The sequence below is a fragment of the Diabrotica undecimpunctata genome, chromosome 8 (assembly GCF_040954645.1).
Source record: "Diabrotica undecimpunctata isolate CICGRU chromosome 8, icDiaUnde3, whole genome shotgun sequence".
NCBI classification, from domain to species: domain Eukaryota; kingdom Metazoa; phylum Arthropoda; class Insecta; order Coleoptera; family Chrysomelidae; genus Diabrotica; species Diabrotica undecimpunctata.
In genome coordinates, this window is record NC_092810.1 from 25,015,678 (window position 1) to 25,039,201 (window position 23,524).

The 23,524-nt window shown below is 32.3% G+C and overlaps 1 protein-coding gene across 4 annotated transcripts in view; it reads left to right on the top strand.

The window, feature by feature from the left end:
- The window catches only part of orion (chemokine-like protein orion), a 97,498-nt gene that overhangs the window by 22,765 nt on the left and 51,209 nt on the right, over positions 1-23,524 (top strand). Inside the window, exon 1 of one of the 4 annotated variants that reach the window (XM_072539883.1) lies at positions 13,849-13,975. The exons of 1 other annotated variant lie outside the window; for it this stretch is intronic. The gene's annotated coding sequence lies outside the window, so the exon portion shown is untranslated. Of the gene's footprint in view, positions 1-13,848; positions 14,100-23,524 lie in introns of those variants that run through there. 2 more of the 4 variants (XM_072539882.1, XM_072539884.1) reach the window with 2 other exon arrangements.

Here is a 23,524-nt window from a genome sequence, read left to right on the forward strand (position 1 = left end):
TTCCACTACGACCGGCCAATAAAAGTGATAAATTTTATTGACTCAGGAGAATCGTAAAAAATAACAGAAATCGCGCGAGGTTTCAAAAATAAATTCAAAATTGCCGGTCGCTTAAAGCGTTGTTTGTAAGAGTTAACTCGTTTTTGTTCATAATTATCTCAACTACATTTTTAATTAAAACATTCTTTTCTACGGTATACAGATTCTTGGTAAATTTATTTTTTCTGTTTCCCACCCTACGTTTGGGCGTTTGGGCGTTATATTGGTAATTCTCGACTAAATGGAAAATACCTGTTCCAAACTAATATATTTTTAAGTTTTTGGTATCAATAACGATATATATTATAAGGTATTCTTGACACGTCACAGCATATTGGGTAATTTAGTAATGGAATATTCAAATAAATGAATCGCAAATACCTCAAAACACAGCCCCCTGGTACCTACGTCCATTGTCCAGAATTACAAATCTTGTTATAAGTATTTATTTTTTGTCGTTAATAACTGAATAAACTCAAGTCAAATTTTGTTTTCATGTGGGACATTTAGATCGTGAAATGGAACGCAATGTGAAGTTTGTTCTATTGTGGAACTAAGCGGACAACCGCTATTTTGTTTTCTTTAGTGCTACTACTGCGTCTGCTTGTGAACCCGCGTCTCAGCCTTTAGTGAAAACAGTCCCCTGGTAAGCTTTTTTTTGACTATTTTAAGAGTTTTAATAACGACAATTTTTTTAAAATAATTGATTATCTAGTATGTAGTCACAGCTGTTTCTTTAATCTCATGTGTTTAAATAATTTTGTTTTATTAAGTATTCATGTAAAAATAATAGTCCCCTGGACAACAGTCCTCTGCCGTTTCATAGCAAGGGAACTGGACTTATTTTAACATGAATATTTAATGAAATAAAATTATTTAAAGATAGGTATCAGATTAAAGAAGCAAGTGTGGCTACATACTAGATAGTCAATTATTTTAAACAAATTTTCGATATTAAAACTTAAAAATAGTAAAAAAAGAGCTTACCAGAGGACTATTTTCACTAACGGCTGAGACTCGGGGTTCTCTACCAGACACAGTAGTAGCACTAAACAAAATTCTTCTTCTTAGAGTGCCATATCCCTACGGAACGTCGGCGACTACCATGCTTATAATATTGTTATACTGATACATGATATCGGCGTTTAAAGTCCAAGTTTCACATCCATACAAAATTACAGACCACACGTAACATCTTGTAAACTTTTCACGGATTTCCAAATTTAATGAGTTATTGGATATTAGAGGCTTGAATTTTTGAAATGAGTTTTTTGCCTGTTCAATTCTACATCGAATTTCGAAGGATGGATCCAGATTTTGGGTAATCCAACATTCAAGGTATTTGAATCTCTGAACTCTCTGCAGCGGTTGTTGGTTTAATATCAGTTGGGTTGCGCCGATATCCACTTTACTGGTCACCATGTATTTAGTTTTATCGATATTTATCGACAGTCCCCAATTTGTGCATTCCATGTCAACTCTATTGATTAGCTCCTGCAGATCGTCGATGTTTTCAGCTAGAATCACAGTATCGTCGGCGTACCGTATGTTGTTAATTATTTCTCCTCCTATGATAATTCCTTTTTGATCTTTTAAAGCTTCCCTAAATAGATTCTCAGAATACACGTTAAAGAGGGTGGGAGACAGTACACAGCCCTGTCTTATGCCTCGTTCAATACTGATTGGCTTTGATTCTCTGTTGTTGGTATTAATAATGGCTGTTTGGTTCCAGTAAAGTTTGGCAATAAGTTTGATGTCTTTCTCATCTAGTTGGATGCTCTGCAAGGCGGTAATTAGTCTGGTATGCTGAACGCGATCAAATGCCTTTTCAAAATCAATGAAGCACATATATACGGGTTTTCTTACCTCCCAACATCGTTGAAGGAGTGTTTGCATAGAAAATAGTGCTTCTCTAGTTCCAAGGCATCTCCGGAACCCGAACTGCTCTTGACTAATTATTTCTTCGCACTTGTTGTTAATTCGATTTAGAAGAATATGCAACAGTATTTTAACGGCATGGCTCATTAAACTAATGAGTCTACAATCGCTACATTTCTTAACGTTTGGTTTCTTAGGTAGAGGAATAAAGATCGATTTTAACCAGTCCGATGGAATTTCACTGGTATCATATATTTGATTGAAAAGTACAGTGAGTTCTTTTATATTGTCATTTGAGAGTAATTTTAGCCATTCGCTGTATATTTGATCTGGTCCACTGGCTTTGTTGTTTTTGGCTTGGTGTATGGCTTTTTCCACTTCAGCTTTTAAGATTGATGGTCCTGTATTTGCACTTAAGTTAGGTAGTGATCCTCGATCATCCTTAAATAATGCTTTAATGTAGTTTTCCCATTCCTCCATTACTTCGTCTTCTAGGGATAGTGCATGACCTTCATTATTCGTTAATGTTATGGGTGTATTTCTTTTGTGTACTGTAACTTCTTTTATTTTCTTATGTGTGTTAAATTCGTCATGTTTTCGTTGCAATTCTCCTAGTTCCTCACATTTTGCTCGCATCCATAACTCTTTGGCTTCCCTGATTTTTCTTCGAATAAGATTATGCTTTTGTTTATAGTATACTCTGAGTTATTTCTATTTTTAAGCTGTCTTCCTAATAATCTTCCTTTTACCTTTGCTAAAAGGAAGATTATTTTATTATTTTCATATATCTGTACCCGTTTTTGAAAAATAAGTTAATTTAAAGCTTTTTCCTGAAGTACCTACAATGTTCACACTGTTTTTTGCAATGCATCGTATAAATACATAATATTAATTACTTTAGTTGCTTCAAAAGTACTAATTTTTTAAAGTATTATGTCAACCTAAAATATCGGTAAGGGACGGGATAATTAATTAGCAGAAGTAATTTTTTTTATATTATATTATGACCCACTTTAGAGTCTTAAAAATACTGTCAAATTATATTCCATGAAAACATTCCCCGGGATGGGTATAACAGTCCTCTGTCAAGTTTGCATAAAATTGTCCATAACTCAAAAACCAAGAGAAAAATGTGTGGTTTTTTTAAAGATATATATTTAACATTTAATAAAATTTGCTTAGGGATAGTTTGTATAGAAAATTTCCAATTATAGTAGAGAAACACCCATATTATACCGTTTGTTTTATATAATTTTATATAGGTACAAAAAAGATTTACAAATCATGACTAACACTTCGTTATGGAAACTTTGATGACCTTGAGTTTTACCGTTGATTGAATTATTTCAAAAATTGTAACATTTACATGTTATTTAAATAAATAACATATTTATAAACAAATAATATTTATACCAAATATGACAGCTGGCATCTTTTGCAACAAAGACTGTCAGTGTTTGGAAAGTTGCAGTGAAGTGAAATGTAATATTGGTATTATTCATTTTATATATCATAGATGAGGTAACTTTATAGTGATATTTACATTTTGGTGATAATATGATTATGATATGTATATGTATTTATTTTATATAGCAAACAATCGATTTGTTAGTTCAAGAATATATATTTCAATTTTTCAATATCAGAAAGAAGAAAAAGGAAGGTCAATTTATAAGCATTCGGTTTTTTTTGGTTGTTTAATATGCGCATATCTGTCTCTTTCAAGACGAAAAATATTACCACAACCTAGGAGGTCATACTGTGCATAATTCTCTTGCTCTTGTTAGTTCAAACTTTCAGATGTTATACTATCTCTTGTGATACTGTTCCTCTCTAGTTTCATTTATTTTGATTCTCCATTTTGTCATCCATTGTTATATTTTATTTAAGTTATTTTGTAGGATTTCTTAGGCTATGTTGGGATTTTTGTTAGATGATAGTATTGCCGTAGCATCCGCAAATGTGGCTGTGGTTATATGTGTATCTGTCGGTAGGTCAGGAGTGAATATAACAACAAGAGCCGAAAAAAAAAGCACTTACACAGTGGTGTATACAAACTTAAATGTGACGACTGTCCAAAAACTTACATCAGTCAAACTGGTAGAACTTTTAACAAACGTATGCCAGAACATAAAAGAGCTTTCAATAATAGGAAAATAGTTTTTACGTACGCAATTCACCTTATAGACCATAATCATTATTTTAATGACCAATTTTAAATTCTTCACATTGAAAATAAAGGCCTTAAGCTAACTTTATTAGAATCTATGGAAATTAAATTAAAAGACACAGACATATCTGAATGACCAACTTGAGACAAACAGTTCTCTCGTCCCCTACTTATTCAGTTAAATACTATAAAGTGTAAACGCGTTCCAAAAATATACCACTAGAGAAAGGTACTCTACCGAAACAGCAGATAATAATTTATAATAAATTTTGTGGAAGTGTTGAAAACAAAAGTTTAAGTGTTTTATTGTTAAATAAAATGAATTTCCATCAAGTAACGGCCGAATCCATCACTTTAAATATAGTAATTTATTGGTAAATTCTGTTTTAGTTTACATAAGAGACCTTTATGCTAGACTTTAATGCCCGACTTTTGTCCAGAAATACCGCTGATCAGTACCTATTATTTTCATTAACTCATCAAAGTCTGAATTATTTTTTTTGTTAAACTGGTGGTTTTTTACCAGTTTAGTTTAGGAAAAATACAAATAAGCAGAAAAACCTATCAAATTTTATTTGTTTATCGAATATATGACATTACAAACTGTGACCATATGGTAACACTAGGTCAAAATACTATAAAAATATTATAAGATTTACTCTTTATGAAATATGGTAAAGCATTCAATGCAGAGTCCAATATCGCATTTCTCACACTGCGTACGTCGTACTGAGCAGCACCATTCTCCTGCGCACCGCCTTCGTTTTTTGTTAGGAGCAGGTATAATGAGATGGTTAATACCATCGTACCTAATGTTGTCAGAGATTCTGTTAAAAGACAGACTATTTCTACTTGTTGTTGGTTTACCAGGTCTAATGGGAAGATTTCTGAATTTGGTAAGGTAAGTAGTCGCGATTTCACGTCGAAAATTCAAATTAGTTGTCGGTCTTCCTGAACACTTATAAAGTATCCACGAATTTTGCACAGCAGCATCATATAACCATGTAAGTATAGACCAATACCATTTCTTACTACGAATACTTATACGGTATCTTGTTAAATCCTCATCCATTCTATCAGTGCCTCCCATAAACTTGTTATACATTCCAACAACATGTGGGTAAAAAACTTGGACACCTTTTTTTTTCAGAATGTGAATAACGTTTTACTTATTGAATAGGATGCACACCGTACGAAGTTGATGCTATTGTTACGACGACGTTATCCATCCATCTTGTCAACATAACAACATCTTCCTTGTCAATTTTTGAAACCAAAAACCTCGAGTTTGTTTGGACATAGTTTTTTTTATCGACAAGGGTAACATCTTATGGTATTCTTTTCTGTTTTATTGTTCCTGTGACACCATATCCTTTTTCTTTTAAATGCACCATTAAATTGAATCCAGTAAAAAAGTTATCTACATAGATTTGGTAAGGCAGCTTTTGTTCAGCAAAAGTGTCCAACATCGAGACAAGGGAAGCGGCTGCCTTTCCAAATGCAAGTTGGTAAAAATCGTTCGAATTCGTACTTTTCTCTTGATAGATCTCAAAATTTACAAGGTAACTAATTTCGGAGTTAAGGCACCATACTTTATGACCGAATCTTATCGGTTTTTCCCTAATGAATTTTTTACAATTATTGATACATCATAATTCATATTTTCAGTTGGTTGATAATATTTGAGAAAAGAACTCTGTAATTTTTCGATTAGTGGTCTCAATTTCTACATTTTATCATTTAAATCATGAATGTGTTGCTTGTGTGAGTCCGTTTCAAAAGGTAAAAGAAATAATAAATTTGACTTACTCACAATCAATTTAATTTAACTATCCAGACGACCGGTTTCGCTTTCTACAATATGCAAAGCATCTTCAGGTCTCGATACAAAGTTAAATAAATGCTGAAATAATAAACCCTATTAGGGTGTTGTCTAATAAAGATAAACAAAGATAGATGATATAAATTACAGTAATTATGCCAATATTGCCAATATGCCACCACAGACATGTAATATTGGCATAATTACTGTAATTTATATCATATATCTTTGTTTATATTTATTAGACAACACCCTAATATGGGTTCATTATTTCAGCATTTATTTAACTTTGTATCGAGACCTGAAGATGCTTTGCATATTGTAGAAAGCGAAACCGGTCGTCTGGATATTTAAATTAAATTGATTGTGAGAAAGTCTAATTTATTATTTCTTTTACCTTTTTATCATTTAAATCCATTTGCGTATTATCATCACAGTGCATGAAACGCATTATTTGGATAAACCTGTCGTGACGCATTGCATCCTTCACCATTTTATTGGGAATGTCTGCTCCATTGTCTCAATAAAACCTTTTTCCAGGAAGACAGTTGTATCCAGACACAATCAAAATACCCAAAAAACATTTGAGCTCGTCCAAGGTAATCTTCGGATCAGGACAATTCACAAAAAGAGCGTATTTTCTGGTTTCGTCTAAAATATGGCCTACATTTCGTTATCGAAAAACAACACAAATAAATTTATAGTGCTCATATTTTTAAATTGTGAGTAGTCTGCTTTGGGAAAGTCGGATGTTTTTACAAAATCTCCATCGATCCAAGTTCTTTTAGTATACTTTTTTCCCTTTAGTGATTTCAAAAAACTAGTATTAGGTTCTGTATCAAGTTATGACATACGTGGTGTTTGCTCGTCTTCCATCTCATTAAAAACACTATTGTCTTCTGGTGCACCATCAAAATAACTCAGATCGGCTTCTGATAATAATTGTCTTCGGGACAGGTTATCTACAAATCCAACATTATCCTAGTCAGCCGAGTCTTCATCAGTCAATACATTTGGATCAGGTGGACTTATATATATATATATATATATATATATATATATATATATATATATATATATATATATATATATATATATATATATATATATATATATATATATATATATATATATATATATATATATATATATATGCAGGTTAGATCATTGTCATCGTTATAAACCATATCCAGGGCTTCCTGGAGCGTCCAACCTCTTCTGTAAATAAAAAATTAATTAGATTTCTTATTAGCCTAGTGTGACCATTTGGTAACAGTGTGATTCAGTCTCATGTAAATTTTATGTTAATGGGCGAGGTTGCCTGTAATATTTTTTATGTTATAACCTACTTCCTTAACTATATCAATAATTATTTAAATTGCCGGAAAGTCTTAATAGTAAACTAATGAAACTACTTACTCAAATCTCGGTTCCATAATTTGCACATTCGTTCTTCTTCTTTAGGTACCGTCTCCTTTAAGGAGGTTGGTAATCATAACAGCTATTTTCACTTTTGAGATTACAGCTCTGAACAAGTCGACGGAACTGCAATTATACCACTTTCTCAGATTTTTGAGCCAGGAGGTCTTCTTCCAATACTTCATTTTCCCTGTATTTATCACTGCATTATGGTTTGTAGACACACTTATTTATCCCCTCTCATAACGTGGCCGAGATATTGTAACTTTCTTATCTTAATCGTATTCATGATTTCCACTTCCTTTGTCATCTTTCTGAGGACCTCAACATTTGTTATTCGGTCTACCTAACTTATTTTTAATATTCTTCGGTCGGTCCACATCTCGAATGCTTCAAGTCGATCGCTCACCTCTTTCTTTAAGGTCCAGGCCTCCACCCCATACAGCAGCACCGAAAACACATATGAACGTAATATTCTTATTTTGAGTTGCAAACTAAGGTCTCTACTGCATAATACTTTTCTCATCTTATTAAATGTTATTCATTTTTATTTCTTCTGTATACTCGTTATTTTCATTAATAATTGTACCAAGATATCTGTATTTTTTTACTTTTTCTATTGGAACCCCTCTTATGTTTAAAATGTCTTGTTGTTGTGTTTTGGAAATTGTCATAAATTTTGTTTTATTAGCATTAAGCGTTAGTCCGCTTTCCTCACTAGCATTTACTACATTATTTAAAAGTGTCTGTAGATCTTGTATATTCTCTGCAATTAGTATAGTATCATCGGCATATCTGATATTGTTGATGGGTCTGCCGTTGACTTTTATTCCAATTGTTACATTTTCGAGTGATTTTTTAATTATTTCTATAGATTGAACAATAAAGGGGAGAGTATGCAACCTTGCCTTACGCCTCTTTTTATCTCTACTTCCTCCGAAAGTTCTTTGCCTACTCTGACTTTTGCTGTTTGCACATTCGTTAGTACCCATGAATTCACAAAGCAATACTCTTCCAAAAATTCTTTTTTCCTTCCAAAATGTTGAATGTAATACAGTAACACATTGAATACACTGACATCTAGTAACGAAAAGTTGAACTGAGGATATATTTCTAGCGTTAAGTTGAGCTACAATCAACATCAATTGATGGCGTAACCAAGTGGTCACACAAGGCGTTGATGGGTTAATTATCTCCACAACTCTAGTTATCTGTTATAATATTGAATGTTATTTTATGTACTCAAATTGGTGTGATGGTATTAGTGTTTTGTTGTCTAGTATACTAGGCATTAGCCTAGTAAGTGTCTGCTTTTTAAAATGTTTACTATTCACTGGAAGAAGATTTATATGACGGTAGGACAGCACATTTTCTGGCTCTTTTCCTGGTTTTAGTATCATTGTTATCTGTGCTAATTTCCATTATGATGGGAAATGACGTAATCTGATTATAGAGTTAAATAACTGTGTCAGAAATTGAAAGCCTTTCTCTGAGAGTTGCTGAAAAGTTTTTCCAGTAATAAGCTCGTATCCTGAGGTCTTTTTTGGATCGATGTTGTGTTGTATAATATATTTTACCTAATTTTTTGTGAATCTTTTATCAGTTTATTTGACGTAAAAACTTTTTTAAAGAGTGTCGAAAATGTTTGGGCTTTTTCTAGTGGTTACAGCTATTTTTTTAAGCAGTGCGTTTTTTATGGGTTTTTACAAATAAATCATATTTTAAAGAGTTTCAAAACGACATAAGACTTACACCAAATCTTTATGTAAAGCCCATTTTCAAATGTTGAATGGAGCTCCCTAGGGAAGCCTGGGTTTGGCTAATTCGCCAAGTTCTGGATGGATGACCAAGGAACTGTTTCTCAAGGTTCTCTAAAACTCTCTGTTCTCTTGAATCCATAATGTTTGCACGTGAAAATCGTATAGTTTTAGTTACTTTTCCACCCCACACCTCACATCGCCTTCAACCGCTAGATGTAGCGGTGTATTCGTCGTTTAAATCAAAACTTGCTGTTGCTATGAACGAATGGATGATGCATCCTGCTCGAGTAATTACCATACCTGACTTAGCAGCTATTACAAACACTGCATACACTTCTTCATTTATCATGAAGAATATAGTTAAAGGTTTTAGAAAAACGGAAACCGTCTTGTATTTTCGGATGACGATTTCGACTGTGCTTTTGTTACTGACCGGCCACCACCAGGAAATAATGTAACCAACTCAACAGAAGCAGTTCTATCTACATCAACCCCAGTAGCACATGAAATTGAAGTTGTTCCATCTACATCAACCACAGTCGCACCTGAAATTGAAATTGTTCTATCTACATCAACCGCAATAACACCTGAAATTGTATGACCTTTCCCAAAGGCTGCCGCGAGAAAAATATTAGAGCACGAAAAAAGAGTAAATCTATAGATTTAACAGAAACTCCAGAAAAAAAAACAAAATTGAAGAAGAAACTCTAGCAAGAGAACAAAAACAACAGAACTTGCAAGCAAATAAGATAAAAAGAAACATTTGGAAGACTACTCCTACTACTAAGAAGAATGCGGACTTACCACAGAGTGAAACTTCGGAATCTGATGAAGACATCATTTATGCCAGTTCAGATGAATCGGAGGACTTCACATAAATTGCCAAATATGAACAGAATGACTATATTTTAGTGAAGTTTGTTACAAAAAAGCTGTGTAATTATTATGTGGGACAGATCACTGAAATATTTGCTGTGGATTCAGAGTTTGAAGTTAAAATTTTTTAAATAATTAAGGGCAAAGGGACCAGTTCAACTTTTCACTTTCCAGAAACGGAGGATATTTTGATAGTCCCCATTAAAGATGTAGTTTTAAAATTACATCCTATAAACAATTCAAATTATAGCACTTGCAGAACGCAATCATTTATTTCTTTTTCAAATTTGATGGATAATTACAATGTAAATTAAAAATTAATAGTTTCTTGTTTGAATGTCTATACCTTAGGCACTTAGGTACTTATTGTGTTTTTTCACGTAATATTTTATTGTGTCCTTTCAATAATAAACGTATTTTTTGGTTTGATTTCAAAGTATTTGGGTCATTTAAATGCGCCCCTTCTTAGTTCAAAGCTACCCCTTTTAGCACTTTTGAACATTTTTCTTATGATATGTAAAGTTATTTTTTTTTGTATGTTCAGATAATTTCTTGGTAAGTTTGATAGACAATATTACATTATTAGATGAGTTAATGTTGTTTGCGATACCTAAAATAAATAATTTTAGGCAAAGTAAGTCATAATACACTTAAAAAGAAAAAAAGTTCAAAAATGCCCCCTCCTCCCCTACATAAAGATCATATTTCCAATTTTTAATAGCAATATAATTATTAGGAACCACCTTGAAGTTTCTTTTGTCGATAAAAACTATTATTATTTTTAATCTGAATGGAAATATATTGACAAATATATTAAGTGTCATTATCTCTGAATAAGTTAATATGCAGGTATATATCGACCTCGTCCTCTTGTTGATGGCCAGATCAATACCAAAAATTTATTTGTTTCTCATTTACTTGCAATCTCATCTAATATTGAATCGTACAACAAAGAAAACGTTTAAGAATTTTAAAAAAAGTTAGTGAATAATTTTCTGCAGATGTAAGTATGAAAGTACTATTACTGATTACATGCAAACTTTGATTGAGATAATGTTAACCCCTAACTACAGACATTCCATTATTACCACGTAACAACAGAGCCCCGGTATTTTTTACCGGTCATTATAAAATGGAGTCAAATATAAAGTTAATAAAAAAAATGCATTATGTATTTTTCTGTAGTGTCTAGATATGGGAGAACTGGTGAAATTAGTCATTTTAATAATAAAATAAAAGATTTTTAAAGAATAATCTATTAAACGATAATTTTGGTAACATTTTTGGTCTATTGAAACAAACAGCCATAAATGCTATGAACAAAAATTTTGATTTTTTTTAAACAAATAAAAGTAATATAGAATCATAAAAGAAACAAAATAGCATTTACGAAAATCTATACATCCATGAGGAAAAATATGCAAGAGGTAAAATTGTCAAAAAAATTAAGTGGCACATTCCTTGCAAACTCTTGCCGTGCATTGCAAACATATCAGAGTCTTTCACATTATGAAAATATGAGTAATTTTTCTTTCTTCAGTGATTCAGTATCATGGTCTGTTGGTAAATACCCTGCATCTGAGTCCACATCACTTGCGCCAAATTCAATTCCATTTTTGCAAAATTTCCCCAACATTTTTATCACCAAATTTAACCCTCTTTGCAGACTCCAGAGTCCATTTCTTTACTCTTTTCCTAAAAAAAAACAAAAAATATTATAAACAGTTCACATTTTACCCATATAAGACTAATTAAAAATACTTAAAAACAGACATCCGGTAAATTTTACAATTTTACCGGTTAAGATTTTTGATGTGTGCTACGAAAGAAAATATTCACAATACACGCCACGCCATCCGCTCTGATTAGCATTGTTAAACAAACTGCCGTAACCTAACCTAACCCTCTTATCTATGCCGAGGTTTACTGATACTGACTGAGACTCATGAAATTGTAACTATTGTAAGTCGTGCGAATATCACGAAATCCGCGTTTTGAGTCCGCCCACCGGTAAGAAATACCGGATCTCTGTAGTTAAGGGTTAAGACTACTGTAAAACGGGGTTACTTAACCAACTGTCGGATAACTTTGCACCATGAGTGTAAAGTGTATTATTAGTTTATTAACGGAAACTGTGCTATTAGTTATTAGTGATTATAATTTTTATTCGATAAAGGGCAATATAATAATTTTTGAAATGACATTTGAGGTTTCTGTCATCAACCATACGCCGACAGGTTTAATCTTCACAACAACCTTAAAAATCTGTGTTATTTGTTCCGTGAAAAGTCTTTATGGAAAAGAACCCCTTAATTGATAACTTAATGTAAGCAAAATCCAATTGAATGAATGAATGAAAGTGGTGCAGAGGATCTTGGTGAATATTTTTATCTTATTTTCTTGTTTTAAAAAGATGCCAAGAGTGTATTAGAGGGTCAAAGGCTGTTGGAGATATGGCGACCACACGCAAAACTTAGAATCCAGTAAAACTAGAATTGTACAATATACCACAGAGAAGCATTATGAACAAATTAAAGATCAAACGTATAAACAAACATCTTCTGTGTTACCATCATTACCAGCTACTGTTAGTGATTCTTCTATTCCATGTTCACCTTCTGCAATCGTTCAAATCTTTGCTGAAGCAATTCGTGAAAAAAGATCCTTGACAAAATAAATCCAAGTTAAAAAAACCATCGCCCCGTTTAAACAGCTGCGGTACGTAGAGGTAGTAACGACGGAAGTGGTGGCTGCTAGGTTCAGAAAAGCTGAGAATAGGAAAATAAAACGACCCAAAACAGTCCAGAAATAAAAAACTAGCTAACTAACACTTCAGAAAACAAGTTAAAGAAAAAATGTGACACTTCTTCCGATGATAATTCTAGTGACATAATGTCTCAGATGTTTGTCAGTTCAGAAACCTAAAGGAATTCATATGAGGATTCAAGAAAGTTGCATTTTTCACAAGAGAAAACGAAAGCCGAAGCCAAAAGTCATCATTTACAATCTTGGCAATAAAAAACAAATCCAGAAAAATTTTATTGCCGAAGTAGTTGACTTGGATATTAACATATCGGTAAAATTTTTTACAAAATCCAGTAAAACTCCTGAAACATACATATTTCTGTTAGTAGAAGATAGTGATTCATTTTGACCAAATATTAGCTATAATAAAACCGTCAATTACGCGTGGTCAATATGTTTTTCCAATATTTTAGAGTACCGTTGTTGCTAGGGACTTATTTTCATATGTTTTTCACTAAAACTCTTAAAATGTACTTAAGTGGGCTACTTAGGTTTTATTCACATTTATTCATTAAATTGAATAATTCCCTTTTCTGTTATTTTTTTTACTTTCCATAAATAGATTGTTCTTATTGGAAATCTTTGTATCATCATTACTCAAGAATATATTAAGAATGTTTCCGGTTACCTCTCAGTAAGTTTAGCTGATATTCGTTGTAAATAACAGGTTGTTTTCGTTTATCCCAATATTACGGGTAAATGGAAACATTCATGGAGTAAATGGAAATACTCCAACAATACCCTAGTCTGACTGAAAAATGTTTGTGTCTTACACAAAGAAGTAAAAGCCATATACAGGAGAACTTCATTTATAATTTTTCTAGATAATTTTAAAGTAAATTCTACAAACATCGTTTCCATTTCCCCCGACTGACCCTATGTGATAGTTTGCATTTCTCATTCTAATAATTTCTTCCGTATCATAAACCAATGAACAAATTGTTTTATTTTTTTGAGACTTTTCTTTTACCGACCTCCATAATAAGTCCGATTCTGCTCTCAAACAGCTGATATTCCTTCCACCTTTCATCAGCAACAAACAGATGGCGACACCACGTCTACGGCGGCAATTCAAACCACAATAATTATCCTATCGCTGCACCATTTCGAAATTCTCCTACCACCTTTTATTACGGAATTTCCTCTCTTATTTTGACCCGACGAGTGACAAGTCTAGCAACGTGATTTAGTGGTAACCAATGTGAGGTGAGTGTGACATTGCTCTTTGTTACACTGAAGAAGTTTTGTTGTGGCTGTATTTTATTGTTTAGTGTGTCAGTTAAGTTCATTGTTATCATCTACATAGTTAACGGATGCACCATAATCGATTGTAAATATGATTAAATTCTTTTATTTATCTTAACGAAGTGTGACATTAGATAAAACATCAAAATTTGACTATATGCTTTATGTATTTAAATAAATAACGAAAAAAGAAATATTTACAGGTTTTTATAAGTAATTAGTTATTTATTAACGTTAATTTAATTTTTTTTGTATGTCAATATAAATGGATAATGTCATTGAAAAATTTGCTTTTACAAAATTTAAAATATGTTGGCAGAATCTCTTTTTAATTGCTTTATAAATTTTTAATTGACATTTAAATACTTCGAAGATTTTTCCTTTTCTATTGTTATATAGACTACTTCCTGTCCGGATAATAATACAATCTAGTTCCACACATTATTGGTTTGTTTATTGCTTGCATCTTTAGTTAAATATCGGTTATGACTAGACTGTCTGATATCAGAAGCAAATACTTTTTTGTTTTTGCCAGAAAATATCAGCTCTGACGTTTTCTGTAGAGGGAAAACATGTAGCAAGCTTGTACAAGAAAATTACATAGTAATCTTGGTAAAAGTACACGGTAAAACACTTTGAAGGTTACCAAGACAAAATACCTACAGGACACCACAGTTCAGTAGGTTTATAATTGGGTTTGCAATCCGCTAACAATAGTTGTCTTCTTCTTCATTACGGAGATTACGCTTTAGCTGCCCTATTTTTTCAAGGGCACCGTTCGTTTCTTCTGCGTATCGGTTTGCAATTTAGTACTTGTTTGTTAATGGAAAAGAAATTAAGTGCACAACCAAATAAAGAAAACTGCTAAATCTCGGACATACAATGCATGCAGAAACATACGGCATCTTGTGGTTCATATTTCAAGGCAAAATAAAGGCCAGTAGGAGTGTGAGAACAGGACGAATATCTTGGTTAAAGAATCCGAGTCATGGTTTCAGCCCAAAACAACTTTTTTAGAGCAAATGCTTTGAAAGTTGTAGTGGTCATTGTAAATCTCTGTAAGGGTGATGGCAGTGGAATAAGAAGGTTTAGGTTTAATTTTTTACATTTTTACCATGTCGTCTTATTTTTTATTTGATCTTGTTAATCTTTTAATTTGATCGTCCAATTTGTCATGATATCACTTTTAAACCATAGATGGAGGAATGTGGCAATCTGCAAAATGCTTGTCATGTGGAAGCTCTGAGTACAAGCTCCAGGCTATTATCGTCGAACTCTATTGCTCGAGTTCCCTCTCCGAGCTAGCCCAGTTCGGCCCTCGAGGGTGTGCGAGTATACAAATGTTCTTTTGTTCCAGGAATTCCAGAAGTTTGACTCCTCTTCGCCGAATCCGAAATTTCCAATCTTTTTTTCAGAGTATTTAATCTTTCTTCCAATTTTGGCTTTAAAATCCCCATATTATTTTAGATTCTTTGTTCATCATTCATCATCAGTTGCTTTTTCAGTTGGAGCATAAACCTGCACAATCTTTATTCTGGTTTGTGGATTTAGTTTTAAAATCATGTATGTCACCCTGTCCGAGGCGCTATGAACTGTTTGAATTTGTGATTTTCCCTTCTTGATATCAAGTAAGCTTTTCTCTGTTCCTTGACCCATCCTCTATTCCCAACACCAGTAAGTAATGCTTTGATAAGTGATCAGTGTAGTAGTGTCTGGGGACTCGGGAGACTGAGACATCGAAAGCCCTGAAGAAGACATCCAAGAGGATGTCGAAAGCTCGGTGCTACGATAATCAACGCGGTTCAACTCGGAAGACTGGTGAGGTTAATTTTTTTTTTTTCAAATTATTTTTCGACCGTACTGTTTTAAATATTGATTTATTGTATCAGCAATCGGTCAGGAAATAAAACTCTATTTGTTCAGTCTCAATATTTCGTCACGATTTTGTGACTTCTTCAGGAGAAAACTGTAAATTTATTAGAATCATTAATTATTATGTGTAAACAAAGTGAATATTTTAATACTTACAACTATAAGAATAAAAATTTAAATTTTTTTAGCATATCTAAATAAATGACATATTTGTTTGATTTTATTTAGGAGTTATGGTAACCGCAATATTTTATAGAGTGAATTCCCATTGTACAATTTTTAGTGAGTCGGTTAAAATAAACAATTACTATGACACTAGTATCCATATTACAAAGTGGAAAGATGGAATTAATAGTACAGAATTGAGAAAGAATCAGGAACACGATAAATTGATCTATAAAATGTAATTTTATAGATCAATGTAGTCAGTTATTGCAATACTGATATTTAGGAATGTAATAAAATTATTGGTACAGTTACTAGAGAATTACTAAGTTTGTGTTTAAATGTTAAGATCTATCATATTATAATATATTGTTTAGTATGTTGCAGTAGATATTACTTAAATGATTGGTGTCTGTCTTATAATTGATAGATTCAGGAGTTTTATTAATGTGTACCATTTGAAGGAAAAGCCGATTTTTATAATTATCAACTTGTTCCAAGATTTTTACATTATTAAAGTCAAAGTTATGTCCTGTCTTCAAGTGGTGGTCCACTAAGGCACAAGAGTTTTTTCGTATGTTACAGTCACTTTTGTGTTGAGTGACACGTTGTTTAAGCCACTGTTGACTTTGACCAATATAATTTTTATTCTTATAGTTGTAAGTATTAAAATATTCACTTTGTTTACACATAATAATTAATGATTCTAATAAATTTACAGTTTTCTCCTAATAAGAAGTCACAAAATCGTGACGAAATATTGAGACTGAACAAATAGAGTTTTATTTCCTGACCGATTGCTAATACTATAAATCAATATATATATATATATATATATATATATATATATATATATACATATATATATATATATATATATATATATATATATATATACATATATATATATATATATATATATATATATATATACATATATATATATATATATATATATATATATATATATATATATATATATATATATATATATATATATATATTTTAGACCGCGAATAAATTTCCGCGGTCAGATAACCTTACATCCAAAATTTGGGACGAAAGTAGCTCTCTGCTTAAAAGAATATGGTCGATCATAGATCGTTGTCCTCTGGTATTTTCAAAGGTGTAGGTACTAGTGTTGTTCTTTGTCAGGCAAAAAAGTATTATAACAGCGTATTCAAAATGTATATTTTGATATAAACAGTTTGGAAAAATAATTGTTTTGATATGTTAACCCATTGGTTCTTTCACAGCAATGATAACCTTAGTTGTGTTGTTCCGTTTGAATTTTAAAATACACTTTTGTTTGAGTCAAGTTATCAATATTTTTACCGGACACTGATTTTGTTTGTTGGAGTTGTCGATATGTCTTCTTATCTTAATAGTGAGGACAATGAAATTATTTCCTATACTGGTTATAAAAAACACGCAAATAGTGCTTTATAATAGCAATTGATCGTACAATTGTTCAACTGTAAGTTTTATATTTGGTCATCGAGGTTGTGGTATTGTCTTCCGGTTTGAAAATAATTTTGTTGGAAACACTTTCACACACATGATACTCGTGTTTTTAGATTAGTTAGTATAATGTACCAAAAGTTGAAGACTGTGTATATGTGAGTCGATAACATCTAGATTATTGGATAATGATTCAAAATTCGTTTAAAAGACGTTTATTGTGCGACTAGTTTCGAAATCAGCAATTTGCACTTCATCTTCAGGCCGATACAAAAACCCAATGTATTATGTTACTTGTTCAATAGAAGAACATTCTAAAATATGACCAGTATTCTATAACTTAGTTACTGAATTTTGCCAACAATAGGTCTTATATTTTTTTGCATACATTGGCGAAACTCAATTTTTTCTTCTTTCGGAACTTCTTTATCCACGCATGATGTAAAAAATTTATGATAATGAACAATCTATTTTGCCATCTTTCGTTGATTTTTATTTAATGTTTTTATTCCAAGATTTCCAATTTACTTTCAGTAATTATCTTTGGAAAAGAATGCTTCTTCTTTTTGTGGTTCCTTCTCCTATCGGAGATTGCTTATCACCATGAGCTGTTCGTACTCTATTTGCAGCTGCTCTAAAAAGGTCTACTGAGCTGTAAAGTAGCGTTAACTGAGCGTTTTTGGGTCACGAAATCCTCCTTTGGCCAACGTATCTCTTACGATTATGATTAAAAATAGATCTTAGGACATTAAACTTTTATATTATAAATCGCACTTAACTTTGACTTATCATAACTCCGGAACTAATGAACCGATCATCATATTTTTTCTTTTTTTGGAAACCTCTTTCGAAGCACTTTTATTATGTTTTGAAAATTAAAATCAATCAACAATTAATGAAGTTATTCAAATTGTTTATAAGCCTAAAATTTGAACAATTTTTAAAAAAATTCCCTAGGCTCTTCTGATCGACGGATTTTAATTTTTCAAAATGGGTTTAACATCTTTCTTAAATGCTCTTCTATATGTAAAAAAATGTTCAAGTATCTAAAAGTTTTTGTTTTGATCTGCATAATTTTGAAAAAAATTTAGATTGCAAAATTATTTTGTAAAAAACTATTAAATCGATTTTAATGAAATTTTGTGTGATGATTAAACATACTTAAAGAGTTTTCTTTCTCGGAATATAAAAGTCCTATGTTTGGTTGTAGTCTAGAAAATAAACTCACAAAAAAAACCTTTTTTTAACTGATTTTTTTTTGTTTTTGTGTATTTAGAAATTTCTTTTTTGGATGGAATGGGGTTTAGATGTTTTTGAATGCTTTTATCGATTTGGATTTTTTTTGCCTTATTGAATTGATTTCGGATGATCTGTGATTGTTGTCGCTAAGTCTTATGGAACGGGAAACAAGAGTGTTGAAATTGAAAAACGGCATAACAGCTTAAGCACTCCCAATGACGCTAAACGACTGCCGGCAACCCATCCCGCTCAGACCGTTTCCGCGCATACCGTTCCCACGCATACAAGAAATACAAGAGCCGTTTGACGGTTCATATCGTTCCGTTGATACGTCACGAGTCAGGAGCAGATTGAGACCCCGAACTCGAACGGAACCGTATAACTCTTGATAATGGTTTTAAAATAGGTGCCGAAACGTCGAGTTTCAAATTCTCAACGCGGTTCTTCCCGAGAACTTAGAATCATGTCTATCTACAGCAAACAGTCCGCTTACACCCTTGATATTTTAAAAAGTTTTATAAAAAATTATTTGATCGATTAAATGTATTTTTAATATTATCTTTTGTAACAGTTGTGCAATTTTTACATAACAGTAGTTACATTGCCATCTCAGAACGAGATTTCAAACGTTTCACCTTGCCCTATACTAATACAAGTTTACTACTAGTAGAACCTGTCCCAATAAAAATTTTGGTATGCATCTGCTTAACGCACATAGGTTGTTTTGATTCGTCTGGGTTACAAGTAACATCTTTATATTAATATATCATCTCACTAAATTGGTACAATCTTTGTTCATTAACATTAATTAAGCTAATGCTTAATCTTCATTAACTCGCCTCTGTTTTCGTCCCCGTAGAGGCATTTTCACGCCTTATTTTTATTCTGCTAACCTATGGGAAATATACAAAGTGGCACAAAAGTCTGGAAACGGCCAATTATCTCGTAAATTGCTAGTCATAATTATTGTACAAAATTTGAGGTACACCTATTACACGGAGATTCCATATTTGATATTTGCAATGTTGCCAGACTTTTCTGTTTCTCTTATATTATTAATAACTTTGGTTTTTCAAATTCATCACCCTTTATATTCAGTCAATATTGGAATCTCCTATTCAATACGAGTTCAACCATATGTAACACTTATGATTTTATGTATTCTGGAAGGTCCTAAATACATAAAACAGAAGTCTGGCAGCGCCTAATTGTCTCAATAATTTTTTTAAGACTAACTATTTTCAACTACATTAAAACGTAACAATTGATAGATTATACATTTTTTAAGATAATGGTTACTTTATCAAGTGTTCAAAATGTGCTCCATTTGTGAGTTGACAGTACCCTAATCGCTGGTAGAATGCGTCTACCACATTTCTCCATGATTGTCTAGAAATTATTCGAGATTCATCGCTAATTCGTTGGCTTAGCTCTGCAAGACTTGCAAGTATCCCCAATAAAAATAATCTTTAGGATTGAATCAGGTGAACGCGGAGGCCATTCAATTCTACCTCGTCTACCAATCCATCGTCCGGGAAATATCTCATCTAAATAACGCCGAACATTTACACCAAAATGAGTTAGAGCTCTATCTTGCTGAAACCATATCTGATTAAAATTGACCCCAAACAAGTTTTTCAGTGTAGGTACAATTTCATTTCTAAGTAACATTTTGTAACTATCTGACGTTAAATTTCCTTCGATAAAAAATGGCCCAATTAGATGAGTACCTACTATATACCTGACCATACATGGTTTTCACGCATCCAGTGAGGATTTACGTCACTCCAGTACCTTAAATTGCGTCGATTTACACTTCCACACAGTGTAAAGGTTGCTTCGTCGGAAAAACATATTCTGTTAACGAAATTTTCATCATTTTCAATTTTATCCATCATTACCTCAGTAAACTCTAATCTACGATCGAAGTCATCTTCACTTAATTCTTGCAATAAGTTAATTTTGTATGGTTTAAATTTATTCTTACGTAATACACGTAAGTCTGAAGAAAGACCTACATCATGTACTTGTGCAACCCTGCGTGAGGTTGTATGTGGATCTTCAACAAAACTTTGCATTATATCTAAAGTTTTGTTGTCATTCATAACTCTTTTCGGCGTACCTGATCGGTATCTATCTTTTACTTCTCCAGAGTCCTCAAATGGCTTTACAGTTTCTTGTACCGTCGCCTTATGAATAGGAGAACGGTTTGGGAAAGTATCATTGAACAAGTTTGCTACTTCACAATAAGATCTTTTTCTGTCACCGTGCCCTCTCATCATTAGAATAGTAGTAATTCGTTCTTTTTCGTTAAGTGCTATTTTATAGAAGCAATTTATCTTGCAGAACTTTTCGAAACACAACTACTGTCACTTTTAGTTAATGTAAATGGTGAACAAATGTCAAAATAACAGCATTCTACATTTAAATATTTAAATTTATTAAAATCTAACATATTTTGCACTGTTTTATGTATTTAAGACCTTACAGACTACATAAAATCATAAGTGTTACATATGGTTGAATTCGTATTGAGTAGGAGATTCAAATAATGACTGAATATATGTGATGAATTTGAAAAACCAAAGTTACTAATAATATAAGAGAAACTGAAAATCTGGCAACTGCAAATATCAAATATGGCATCTCCGTATCCCAAAATAGGTGTACCTCAAATTTTGTAAAATTATGATTTACGAGATAATTGGTCGTTTCCAGACTTTTGGACCGCTCTGTACAATTTATATAATATTTATTTATAAATAATTTTAAGAACACGTTTTATTTGTATATTCAAGTGTTTGTGTTTCTATTTTAAAAATAATTTGTTATTTATTATGAATTCAAGCGATTTCAACAACGTTTATCTATATAAAAAATTGCGCTGATATAAATTAATAGATACTTTAGATACGACACAAAATTTTCTCGTATGATTGGAAAGTGTTGTTTTTGTCGTAAATTGACTTTCTTGCTTATCTTTTACCATACACCACTTGATTCTTTGTGATCCTCTCCCATATTTTGGTTTAGGTTCGCTTTTTTTACTTTCTATTTCCAGCACAAGCAACTTGTGTTGTCGGTTCACAGCCTGATTAACTATTACCCTTCAGTACTTAATTTTACTCATATCTTCTTTTCTTGTCATGAAATATTCCATTTAGGAGTGATTGAGTCCACTTTTGTATGTAATAAGTTTACTTTTTCTCTTTTGAAAGAATGTTAACAATTGCCATATGTAATGCTGTTGCTAATTCCAACATATCATCTCCAGCTTCATTTCTAGTTCCTCTGCCTAATCTTTCATGTATTGCTTCCGAACCTATCTTAGATTTGACCACATGCACATTCAAATTATCTTCTATTATGACTCTCTGCTCTGATGGAATATTACTCAGTATATCTGCTAATTGATTATATAAAGCTCGTTTTTCATTCTCATTCAGTGTTTAAAATAGGCCGTTTTGAAAATTAGCTGGTTAATTAATAGAAGTAATAATTTTCGAAATAAAATATATATGATTTAAAATAAGAAAACACTTGGTATGACTCATAAATGTTATTCATTTGGGAAAAACTCACTTACCTCACGTTACCGAGCAACATGTAAGTTCGGGAAGGAATGTACTACAGCATTACCAAGGAGAATGATATTTTCGGCGTTAAACCGTACTTGCGCTCATCTCGACGTCTGGTTAGCTGCTGCTCGGTTCTGTATGTGTAGAGACAAAACCCCTGTACCTATAGATGGCCGCAAGGGTCGTCTGGGGATATTCACCAGAATGTGTGCGTACGTGTGTGTAGAATATTCTCCAAATTCAATCTATCATTATTGATTTATTATAAAATTCTCATTTTAATAAGTCAGTTGATTGAACTTTTAATTATTCATAATACAATTCTTTCTTCAACAAAAAAATTTTATTACACATCTCACCTTAATTTAAATCACTAACTACTAATATTCTTCTTCTCATGGCGCTCTCCTTTCGAAGGTTGGCGCTCCAAATGGCAATTGTAGTTTTGGAAATTGCTGCGCAAAAGATTTCTGCGGATGAGCGGTCGAACAAGTTCCTCAGGTCTTTCAGCCACGAGTTCTGGCGTCTTCCTACTGATCTTTTGCCCTGTACTTTTCCTTCCAGTATAACTTGAAGTAATTCGTATCTTTCGCCTCTCAACACATGACCCAAGTATTGCATTTTCATCTCTTTGATTATTCTTAGTAATTCTTTTTGTTTACACATGCGACGAAGTACCTCAACATTATTAAGTCTTTGTACCCATGGAATCCTCAACATTCGTCTGTATATATACATCTCAAAGGCATCTATTCTTTTTTCTATTTCAGAGTCCATTGTCCAACTTTCACAGCCATCCAGTAAGACAGAAAAAACGTAACATCTGATTATTCGGATTCTAAGCTGCAGACTAAGGTCTGATCTTGTAAAAAATGTTTTCATGCACATGAATGCTTTCCTTGCTTGTTCGATTCTTGATAGGATTCCTTTTTTTGGATTACACTGACTATTGATATTTGCTCCCAAATATTTTATCGAATTTACCTGTTCTATTATTTGACCCTTGGCATACACATGTACGTTTATTGGTGTCTTTGAAAATACTAAAGTTTTAGTTTTGGAAACGTTTAGATTTAAACCGAACATTTCGCTGTGGTGAACTACCGCATTTCTTATATTTTGTAGTTCTTGTGCGTTGCTTGCTATTAATACGGTATCATCAGCATATCTGATGTTGTCTATACTGATTCCGCTA